At 38.3% G+C, this 12,330-nt stretch overlaps 1 protein-coding gene across 1 annotated transcript in view; it reads left to right on the forward strand.

Moving 5' to 3' along the window:
* Window positions 1-7,723, forward strand: part of LOC121951566 (collagen alpha-1(XI) chain-like) — a 173,078-nt gene extending 165,355 nt beyond the window's left edge. Inside the window, exon 68 of the mRNA XM_088085785.1 lies at window positions 7,257-7,723. The gene's annotated coding sequence lies outside the window, so the exon portion shown is untranslated. The remainder of the gene's footprint in view (window positions 1-7,256) is intronic.
* Window positions 7,724-12,330: the final 4,607 nt, after the last annotated feature.

Here is a 12,330-nt window from a genome sequence, read left to right on the forward strand (position 1 = left end):
AAATTGCCAAAAACACCATAATATGACGTTGCAAATATGACCCAAAAAACCAAGGCTATAGTATGGCAAAAATGTCAAAAAATGACGTGTCCCAAAAACAGCTCAAAACATTTGGAAACTGCATGAAACAACGTGCCGAGACACGCCATAGCATAGACTTTTGCAAAAAAAATGCCTAAAACAAATGAAATTTGCCAAAATTGTCAAAAACACCATAATATGACATGTTACAAATATGACCCAAAAAACCAAGGCTATAGTATGGCAAAAATGTCAAAAAATGACATGTCCCAAAAACAGCTCACAACTGTTGGAAACTGCATAAAATAACATGTTGGGACACGCCATAGAATAGAATGTTGCACAAATGGCCAAACACACCAATACATGAAATGTTTAAAAAATGACCAAAAAAAGCAAGGCTATAGTATGGCAAAAATGGTAAAAAATAACATGTCACAAAAACAGCTGAAAAGAGTTTTAGACTACATGAAATAACATGCAAAGACAAGCCATGGCATACAATGTTGAAAAAATGGCAAAAAATACCATATTATTGCATGTCGCAAAATGACCCAAAAAGCAAGGTTATAGTATGGCAAAAATGTAAAAAATGTAAAAAAAAAAATGACGTGTCCGAAAAACAGCTAAAAACAGTTGGAAACTGCATAAAATAACTTGCCAAGACACACCATAGCTGAGAAATTTGCAAAAACTGCCCCAAATTCCATAATATGACATCTTGAAAAAAATGACCCAAAAACCAAGTCAATAGTATGGTAAAAATGTCAAAAAATGACGTGTCCCAAAAACAGCTAAAAACTGTTGGAAACTGCATGAAACAACGTGCTGAGACACACCATAACATAGAAATTTGCCAAAATTGTCAAAAACACCATAATATGACATGTTACAAATATGACCCAAAAAACCAAGGCTATAGTATGGCAAAAATGTCAAAAAATGACATGTCCCAAAAACAGCTCAAAACATTTGGAAACTGCATGAATCAACGTGCCGAGACACGCCATAGCATAGACTTTTGTAAAAAAAAAAATGCCTAAAACACCATAATATGACATGTTGCAAAAATGACCCAAAAAACAAAGGCTATAGTATGGAAAAAATGTCAAAAAATGATGTGTCCCAAAAACAGCTCAAAACATTTGGAAACTGCATGAAATAACGTGCAAAGACAAGCCACGGCATACAATGTTGAAAAAATGGCAAAAAATACCATAATATTGCATGTCGCAAAAATGACCCAAAAAGCAAGGCTATAGTATGGCAAAAATGTAAAAAATGACATGTCCCAAAAACAGCTAAAAACTGTTGGAAACTGCATAAAATAACGTGCCGAGACACGCCATAGCATAGAAATTTGCCAAAACTGCCCAAAAATCCATAATATCACACGTTGAAAAAATGACCAAAAATGCAAGGCTATAGTATGGCGAAAATGTCAAAAAATGGCATGTCCCAAAAACAGCTGAAAATAGTATGAAATAACGTGCCAAGACAGGCCATAGCATAGAATTTTGCAAAAACTGCCAAAAACACCATAATATGACATGTTGAAAAAATGACCCAAAAAGCAAGGCTATAGTATGGCAAAAATGTAAAAAATGACATGTCCCAAAAACAGCTAAAAACTGTTGGAAACTGCATAAAATAACGTGCCGAGACACGCCATAGCATAGAAATTTGCCAAAACTGCCCAAAAATCCATAATATCACACGTTGAAAAAATGACCAAAAATGCAAGGCTATAGTATGGCGAAAATGTCAAAAAATGGCATGTCCCAAAAACAGCTGAAAATAGTATGAAATAACGTGCCAAGACAGGCCATAGCATAGAATTTTGCAAAAACTGCCAAAAACACCATAATATGACATGTTGAAAAAATGACCCAAAAAGCAAGGCTATAGTATGGCAAAAATGTCAAAAAATGACATTTCCCAAAAACAGCTGAAAATTGTTGGAAATTACATAAAATGATTTGCCGAGAGACGCCATAGCATAGAAATTTGTCAAAACTGCCCAAAAACCCATATTATGACAAGTTGAAAAAACGACAAAAATGCAAGGCTATAGTATGGCAAAAATTGTCAAAAAATGACGTGTCCCAAACAGCTAAAAACAGTCTTAGTCATATGAGGTCATATTATGCCATAAAAGCCAAAGAACAGGGTGAGACTAAAAAAAATAAAGAATAAACATCAATCCCAGTATATTATGCAGTAAAAAAGGCATAAAGTGTTATTACACTTCTTCATAAAAATGAATTTAAAATAGCTATTATAGTATATAATAAAAATGTGAAATTATTTATGACATAGAAAATGTCCGTATGTTACAAAAATAATGATGATGATTTATGGAATTTTAACACGTCTGAGACCCTGAAGACACCCCATAAAATTTATAGTCACAATGCTGAGATCTTACACGTCGACACTGGATGACAACAACTCTCTCCAGGCTGATTATCAGACTACGTAACTAAGCTACTGGCTTTTGTAGAAAAATAGTCTGAGCACGTCAGACTAAAAACCTTCACAGTATAAAGAAAGATTGGCTTCACTTCTCCTGTCCCAAAAATCACCCATTTCAAGCCAGTTGTCACACTGTCAATATTTTTTCTGAGTACTATCGTCAAAACCTTTGTGCTATCTGTCAGTGTGAGCAAAAATTTAGATCAATTCAAAATACAACAACCACCAAAATGTTCACTTTTCTGAGACAACACCAGTCAAATTATATAAATCAAACAACATGCAGTGCCATTTTAACAAGTTCTTGTCCATTTATCCTCACACAAGATATTTTGTGTCATATCTTGATTCCTATTCTTTTTAGTCAAATGACAAGTATCGCATGACAAAACAACATAACTACATAATGTTGGTTTAACAATAGCAGCAATTGTCTGTGCTGCTGAAGAGTCCACAGCACATGCAAATTGGCAGTAATTATTTTTACCCTTCCTGGTGTTTGTGGTTTCAGCAGTGGCGAGTGTGACGGCGGAGATTATAATTGTGATGATAACGGATGCAAACTCTGGGATTGATTTTACAAAATAGATTATTTTCCATCACCTTGCAGCAAGAAACATTTATTGTTGTACAGTTTTCAGCAATGGTGAATGCAATATGATACGTGACAAGTTTTATTTTCACAAGTTTTAGCTTTAGGATTTGGTGTAACATTGGAATAAAGAGGCAAATCTAAAAAAGATCTTAACATTAAATATACAAATTAATATTTCAGGTGCCGAGGATTCTGGCTTTCAACATTTCCCTTTGAGACATCTACTGCAACGATGACTCAACAATTACAACAAAATAAATAAAGGCTTGTTCTCATGCTCAAACTACTTCTTAATGTTTATGACCATTGCTAGATTAACAATGTCACAACATTCCTTTAGAAGTCTCACAACAACTCCATAAATATGTCATGAAAGGCTTTATTTTCCATAATAAACTGTTATTACTGTGACAAAAGTAACTACATACTGTTGCCCGCAATGCAATATTTATGCCTCCATGGCTGATGTCAAGCTGTCAGGAAAGAGATCCTAAAAGCACCACTTTCAGTTTGGAAGAAGAGTCACAGCAACAGTCAAAGACATACACAAAGTTTAAATTGTGTTTCTTTGTGGAGTACTGCAACATTTACACATCTCCAAAAAAAATAATTCTGCTTTACTTCATAGGTCTGCTGCCTATAATAAACAATAGTTTGGAACACAAAAAAGCCACAGAGAAAAATGTTAAGTGTTAGAGATTAACAATCTTTGATTTAATTATAAACTGGATATCTGTTGAACTGAACATCTAAGTCAAAGTAATAAATACCTAAACAAATAAATAAACAGGGATTGCTGCATATGGACTTATGGTAATTAATAAATAAATCTGGACCTTCGACCTAGATAGGAGTGTTTTTTGTTTTTTGAGCTGGCACTTTGCTTGTGTCAACTTGAGATTCTTACTTATTTACTTACTACTTACTTATTCATACATTAAAACGTATTTCAATAACTAATTGGTATTAAGGCAGAGCTGAAAAAAGTCAAATATAATGTGTGAGAAGACACTTAAAACACACAACAAGAAAATTATGTGATTTAAGGATACGCAAAATAGTTTCACCATGATTCAAAAAACACAAAAAACAAGGCTAGGTCAAAAGTGTAGGATTTTTTATTTGAAACAGGAAGTTGTGTCATTTACCAAGTCACGGACAAGGAAATTCCCCCCAAACAAATTTCTTTGTTTCCACGGTAGTTAAAACTTAGGCTAATCTAATGGTAAAAAACCCACTCCGTAAACAGTCAAAATTGAGTACAATTCAATCTAAAAAGTTGAGCATTGTCCACAAAATAATAAGAGAAATTGAAATTTGAAATACACATTTTTCACTGAACAAATCCAATATTAAATGCACCTGAAATGTGTGGCACACCATGCGTTCCGTATAATAATAACTTTCATGAACTCAAGGTCGCTTTATAAAAAAAAAAAAAAAAAGTGTGAGGATGGGGGCTAGGAATAGGCAGAGGAGAGGAGATGGGTTTGAGGCGGTACTGAAAGACGGTGAGGGACTCAGAGTCACCGATCTCTTTTGGGAGGGAGTTCCAGATTCTGGGAGCAGCCCTGGAAAAGGCTCTGTCTCCAAAAGTGCAAAGGATAGATTTATGGGTGTAGAGGAGATTTGCGGAGGTGGATTTGAAGGGCTGTGAGGGTTGGTAAGGGGAGAGGAGGTCAGTGAGGTAAGGGGGGGCCAGAAGGTGAAGGGCTTTGAGGGTGAGGACCAGGATCTTGAAGGTAATCCAATGGGAGACAGGGAGCCAGTGAAGGCTGTTTATGACTGGGGCAATGTAGTGCCAAGATTTGGTGCTGAGGCAGATCTGGGTCTCGTCAGCTTAATAGTGGAAGCCCAGGTTGAAGTGGCGGAGTACCTGACTGAGGGGCAGGATGAAGATGATGAAGAGGAGTGGGCCAAGTACGGAGCCTTGAAGAACGCCTTGTGTGACTGTGGCTGTGGCAGAGGTATGGCTGCAGAGAGAAATGAAATGGGATCTGTTGGAGAGCGCAGCTGAGTGCAGTACCTTTGATACTGAAGTTTTTGAGTCTAGTGAGCTGGATGTGACTGCTCACGGTATGGAAAGCTGCACTCAGGTCGAGGAGGATGAGGATGTTGAGGGAACCAGTGTCAGCAGAGGTGAGGAGATCGTTGAGCACTTTGAGAAGAACGGTTTCTGTGCTGTGGAGAGGACGAAAACCAGATTGGAGGGGTTCGTACAGGTTATTTGCGTGGAGATGGGATTGGAGTTGTGTGGCGACAGTCAACACTGCTCATTATCCCATAATACATAACAACTAACCAAATGAAAGTTTGCACATGACATTACTGAAAACAATATTCTTTAGGAAAATACATCTTTAGGTGCCTGATCATTGCAACAGAATTTTCATTGGTTGAGTGCAACAGCACAAAATAATAATAACTTTAATCATAAGTTTAACTGGTGAGTTTTTCGGGCAGACTAGAAACATTTTATGGACTAGTCAACTAACTGTGCACATTCCCATCACAGACTCACAGACTCTAGCACTAGTGCTTTAGCATTTGACCAGCTGTTGCAGTGCAGCCACAAAAATCATGTAAACCCTTGTTAAAATAAAGAAGAATACACTTCCATAAAGTCACACAGCAGAGGGGATTTGCTTTCTTTGGAGCTGTTCTCACTGACAAAGCTCCCTTTGCTTAATTTAACAAAACCATACCTGTTTGGCCTTTGGTCGGGGCTGTATGTCGCCTCAAAACTTGTCGAGGCTGTGCAGACATTCACCACCATCAGAGCCTACTTCCTCTGATAAAGATAGTTTGTAACCAAGTGACAACCTCCAAAGATGAAAAACGAAGACAATGCTAAAGTGCCAAAAACCGCAGTTCCTCGAATGGCTGACTGAGGCTGGCTCAAAAATCCCCATAGATGCACTTTATAAAAAAAATCCAACTTTACAGCGGAAATCAACATGTCTACTGCCTGTTACAAAAAGTGGTTTTGGTCTTTATAGCCAATTTCAGCACTCATGACAAGTGCACTTAGGGGTGATTTTTTTTTTTATAACTCATACGTTCAAGGCTCAAATTTGAGCATATTAAAGGTCGAGAATACTTTGAGTGACTGTGAGGTCCCACTACAGTCTGTAAGTCAGATCTAGCACCTCGTCGCTCCACAGCTCCACCCTCCACCAAGATGGAGTCAGCCGAAATGCCGCACTCCAGGCTTCAAAATGACAGTCCAATAGCTGACTTCATGGTAGCTTCATTCACTATTTATACAGTCATGTTTGTTAGTCCTAATGGTGCCATTTTATCAGCCAAATGCATAAATCAGTTGACCTTTTTTGGACCATCAGGAAGGAATTTCCCTTTTGGATCTATCTTTGAGTCCATAGACCTTCGTTGTAGCTGATTTACTATACAACATTACAAAAGCTATTGAGCTCACAATATGTTTAATGCTTGCTGAAAGTATGTACAATATTGGCACTGAAAAACATACAAATCTCTATTTATTTTAAAAACAGATAAACAACCTCTAACTAGCTGCCTTGTCATCCCCCCAAGTCTTAGCAGTGTCAACAGAAAAAACTGACTTATGTGAGGTCTGTTTAGTTTTGGCTTTCTGAAACTGTTTTCACTCTGCTGTGTGAATCATAACATCTGTTCGTAGAGCTCTGCGTGAACTTCTAAAAACCTAAATGCTGTCATCATGTTTTGGTCAGCGGAGGCACATATGGTGATGAGTAATCATTAACTTTGCGTGGAGCTGATGGCTGGTCATCAAATTTTTTCTCAGTTTTTTGCATTAATATGGGGCCTGTTTCTCATCTTTGAAGGCAGGACAACATGTTTGTGCTGTTGGGTGAAATGGCTGCAGAATCAACACAACGAAAGGACAATAAGACTGCAGTCCAATGAGAGGCTGTTTGCTCGGCTAAGGGGGTGCACTCTAAACTTATCCACTCCAAACGCATGCCTAAACCCTGCTAGTCACAGCCGATCTGTTCGAACGCCCACTGTGGACAACATGCCTACAATATTCTGTCAAAACTCCAGGGCTGCCGTGGGCTGCAGTCACATCTGATGTTAGGCCGTTTCCAAAGAAAGGAGGAGTTGGGCAGTTAAATCTTCCACTATTCTTACACATTTTCTCTCCCCATGTAATCCTTTCCAGGGTCACGACGGGCTGGACCCTAACACAGTGTGAATAAAGCCAGAGGACAAGAAAGTATCCTGGAAAGTTTCCACTCAGTCTGAGGACTAACGTGGAAAGACAGACAATCCCACTTTGAGCAATTTGAACAATTAATTTTGCTTATATCAGTGGAAACACCAAATGAAGCTCACACACAAAACAACAAACAAAATATATGCTGAGCCACCTCAACACTCTCATTCTCTTATTACTGTAGTGTTGTTACTTAACCGTCCTGAAAGAATCTGTATAATCATTATGCCCTTTCAGAAATTTCCCATACAATCTTGATGTACATAATTTTCATTATCTTTACATGGAAAAACTCCTCTAAGTGTCTCAGTCACCTCTTAAACCAATATTTTGGCATTTCAACACATGCATTTTGTATATTTTTTTGACATTTATTCTGGCTGGTTTTGTTTAATAAAAAATATCATTCCGAATGGCTAACTAATGTTAGCTAAATGCTACTGTTATAAGCTTTTTTGTTTCGTGGTCTCTTTCCAACATCCAGAAAACTGAGTAAAAAAGTTAAGATGGCATGTCTCTGAACTAATTCATGCATATGGCTAATGTATGGCTAACACAGGCAATCCTCTTAGATTAGCTTGAAAATATAACTGGCTTCGTAAATTAGCAAATGATTGCAGCTAATAGAAAGAGTACAGTGTTAGATGGAACTCAATGTTGCATCAGGGTTTTTCTATGTGCTTTCCTTTGTACCATCAAAGTCTTATTATGGACATTATAAAATGCAATTTGATCATTACCAATTTAATATTAAAGGTATATTATGCAGGAATTGGCAGAAATCATCCGTAAAAAGTATCACAAATAAAAGTTAAAGTGAAAGCCAACCCCAGCTTTGTCCACTATATTTGCAATATTTTAGTACTGTGTGATTTTGTTAGCTTCCTCTTGGATGCATGCTGCTTATGGTTTGGCATCTGCAGCTGTTCCCTTTCCTTTTTATAAAATCCTGACCTCATCCGCACTTTCTTAAAACAGTAAAAAGAAAACTAGAAAAATGCACTCAGTGCAATTAATCTAAAAATGCCTCAGTTCAACGTAAGAGCAAATTCTTCTATGGATGTCAATTATTGTGCCACAACAAAAGCCCAAATGTAAACTTTAACAGACGACAAGGCTTTCCAGACAACGTGTGCCCCCTACTGGCTGGTCAGAGGAGGGAAGAGTGAGCGCTCAATGACACTATAAAACAGTCCATAAAACATGTTTTTCAACAACTGTGAATCAAGCCACCACATGAGATCCTTGAGCATACAGTCATTAATGTGCACACAAAATATAAAGCCGATTGGTCCAGCAGTTTGCAAGATAAGTTAAGACAGACACACACAAACACACGCTCACACACTCAGGCTTGCTAACACACGACCAAGTACATGGTTCAATTCTTACAGAGAAACTAGGAATACTCAGACAGAGTCTCTGCAGATAAATACACAGCCACACACTTCTAGTGGGTAATATGTAATAATTAAGAGGGACAACTTTTGCATGAGTCAGTACGAAAATCCTGCAAAGTCTCATCTTTATCTAAAGACCAGTGCAACAGAAAACAGAAGAAAAAGACACACTTTAGGTTATATGGCAGTAACATTAGTGATCATTAGAATTTTTCTATTAGTTGTCATCAAGAATAAGATGACAATTTACCCTTAATTATTATGAGTGTCTGTGAATGCAAACAGTGTGAAATTAAACTTTTATGGACTTTACAGAGTAGGGGCGTTTTTTTTCCTTTTTTAACATTTTTTACCTTTTTTTGCTGGATTAACTTGCATGTCCATAAATTTTTTCGAACCGTTTTTGCCATAAGTATTTTCACACAGAACACTATAGCTTTCACACTAAGAATAAAGGAATCTATCAATCATATTATGCAAAACCAACGTCACATTACTACAAAGGCAGATCTGCTGCAACTACCGCAAATTTGCTGTTGGAATAGTTTTAATGCAGATGAGTACTTTGCATTTTCATTTCCTTTTTTCCTAACGCCACGGGTGTGTAAGGGCTTTAAAGTTAATTTCCACAACTTGAAATTATGATATATTTCTTATTGGTTTAAAGAACCTGACACCTGAGTGCTTCTTCCACGACGACACGTTTTATCCTTAGACCCTTACACTGTTCCTTAAACACTCTTAAAATGACTGTGTTTACTGTTGTTTACCCTCAAACTGTTTCAGCAAAAGTACTTAGTGATGGACAGTAAAAAACTTCTGCTGCACTGGAAAGATCCTGGGTGTAAAAGTTTGTAACTGAAGTAAAAGAACAAGAGCGCACATTTTCTTGGATAAAGGAGGATGACTTGTTTAAAGTAGCCAGCACCATGTAATTTTCAGACATTTGGAGAGGAACACAATAACCAGCCTGTATTGACTGGTGTCTCATTTGTAGCAAGATAATTGCTCGTCTCTCTGTTGGCATTTTCTTGAATCATACAGCTACAGTAAATCTGCCGTGTTTACAGCATTAACACTTTTGCAGTGGTCTATTGATTTTTTTCGAGCTACTTCAGTAAATACATTCTTTGTAGCCGTTTCTAAAAGTGTATTTGAACTGCAAAAGATACCCTGGGCTCATCATATGTCATAACCAATTTACACCAGATTGAGCCACAAAGCAAACAGCAGCCACTGTTATTGCTGGAGAGAATCTCATCAGGAATGCAGGTCACGGCTTACGGAAACCCTTTGTTCAAGTGCGCCAAGAAACTTCTGTCTCCTTCTCCTGTCAAAGACACTTCTTGAGTTCAAGTATTCCCTGTTCAAACAGTTTCACTGGGAAACACTCCAACAGTACTGCGCTTCGTTGCCCAACCCATCACCTCATCCAAACCTGCTGCTGACTGCTGAGCTGGAGACACCCCTCTCCTCAGGTCTGCAGTTACCTGTGCTCACATTAGCATTGCCTGACATGCCCAGAGGAGGCTGAAAAGCTGACCACCTCACCAGCCCTGCGTCTGAAATGTGTGTCCCTAACCTGACAGAGCTTTGCATCCTCCTGTCTCCTTTGCTGCCTTTCCGATGTCTAAAAAAAAAGAAAAAAAGAAGAATCTGTCCACTTTCCTTAGAAAAGGGGAAACATTGATTGGCATACCAACGTGAAAAGGCTGAAGGTGACTCCTGCAGTCAAGGACATGCTCTTGCTGCAAGCCTGTGAGCACATCCTCGAGGGGAAGGTCTGAATGGAAATCAGAGTACAGACACCATGGAGCTTAAGTCAAGAGCTCTTTAGGTGTTCTGGGCATATATTAAAGACAAGATGTGTTCAAGTCTATCAAAACCTATGAATACATTTTGCTCGCAAAAGAGATATCCATCCAAGGCCCAGTGTGTAGGATTTAGGGGGCTATATTGGCAGAAACAGTGTTGAATAACTGAGTTTCTCACACATTCATTTATTTGAGGCAGCTTGCTACGATTAATACATCTGCCAACATGTAATGATGTTATATTTTTGGAGCTGAGCTGTTCTTTAGGAGCCCTATTGGCATATACAGTATATATATGGTTCACTTAAGGATTGCCCCACACTCTGCAGCACAGAGTGTACTCTTGGTGCAGACGGAGCAGCAGAACACCATGCTCTTTGAAAGTGAAACTCAGCTGTTTTTTGCAGTGAGTCTAAAAGTTTACGTCTGCAGCAGCTGCTCCTCTCATCCATCGATCTGATCATCTCTAAATACCAACAGATCAATTATCCAACCCACGACTCAAACTCCTCAAGCTTCTTGCTCCTTTTTGCTTTATTTTGCTATATTTTCCTATTTTTTGGCTCCATGGCCACTTCTGCAGTAGCACTTATAAACATAAGGACAGGTTGCGTGGAGTTTGAACTGAATGCAGCAGACCACGAGACGATAACCACCAATGGCATATGCTGAGCGACGAGTCAGACAATAGGGGAGAAATGAATCCAAAAGCACCGGACGATGAGAGTGAGGAGAGCCGGCATCAGGGTGAGGCTGACCCGACTTGGACCGAGAGCTGTTCCTCTACCAATACTTCCTCTGGCTAATGTCCAGTCACAGGAGAATTAAGTGGATGAGATGTGATTGAGACTCACTCAGCAGACTACTCTGCGCATAGGTCCGCAGTGACATGGTTAACCCCTAACATTCCCGATCAAGCTGTTGCACTGGATGGATGGACCTTGTTGGGAGCCATAAGAACACAATACTCTGATGCAAATTTTAAAAAATGCACTGCAGGAATTGAATGATACAACCAGCAGCAAAATGTCCGAAGCAGCTGCTGACTTTAATCAACTCATCTTTCAACTCCAAAGATGTAGCAGAATCGAGGAAATATGTCATTTTGTTTTTTAAACTTTGTTTAAAAAATGACTAATAATTCCTTCTGATGCTGAGAGAAAAAAGAACTCATCACCAGTTCTACACAAAAATGTCTGAATTTAGAGAGGGCACACAATTTATTAGCCCCAATTTTTAGATACTATCACACATAGATAATTCTGTGGCCGACGTTGAATGAGTATGTTAGCTTTGGCTTATAATCACCTGAAAATAAGATTTGTTGTGTTTAATTACCTTAAAATGTATGGGGATGGGTAAGGCTGGGCAATATGGCTTTTAAAATAATATCTAAAAGATCACAGGTTGGCACTGAAGGTCACTGACCAACCGTCACCATGTCAAGGACTTCAGAGTGAGTCAATGTCGGAAAAACACTAACTTTTAACTTGAAACTGCATTATTCAGGTTTAAATTACTGGGTCTGTTTGTTTTGGAGCCAGACACCTGTACAGATATTTCAACTTCTGGTAAAAAAAAAAAAACCCTCCTGAACTATGAACAATGAGGGAATTCTAACTGGGAGTTCATACTTAGCACAGGGGAGCAGTTTAGCTGGTTGTAATCTGAACTCATCATTGATAGATGCCAATAAATGTTTCACACTGCTGCAAGGCAATATCTGCAAGATTTTAGCAAGATTTTAGTTTTTAAGACTCGCAGCCATGATGGTGTTTTCATAGAAATATCATGAATATAAACTTA

Source organism: Plectropomus leopardus, chromosome 12 (assembly GCF_026936395.1).
Source record: "Plectropomus leopardus strain MGB_pleo_1.0 chromosome 12, ASM2693639v1, whole genome shotgun sequence".
Taxonomy (NCBI): Eukaryota; Metazoa; Chordata; class Actinopteri; order Perciformes; family Serranidae; genus Plectropomus; species Plectropomus leopardus.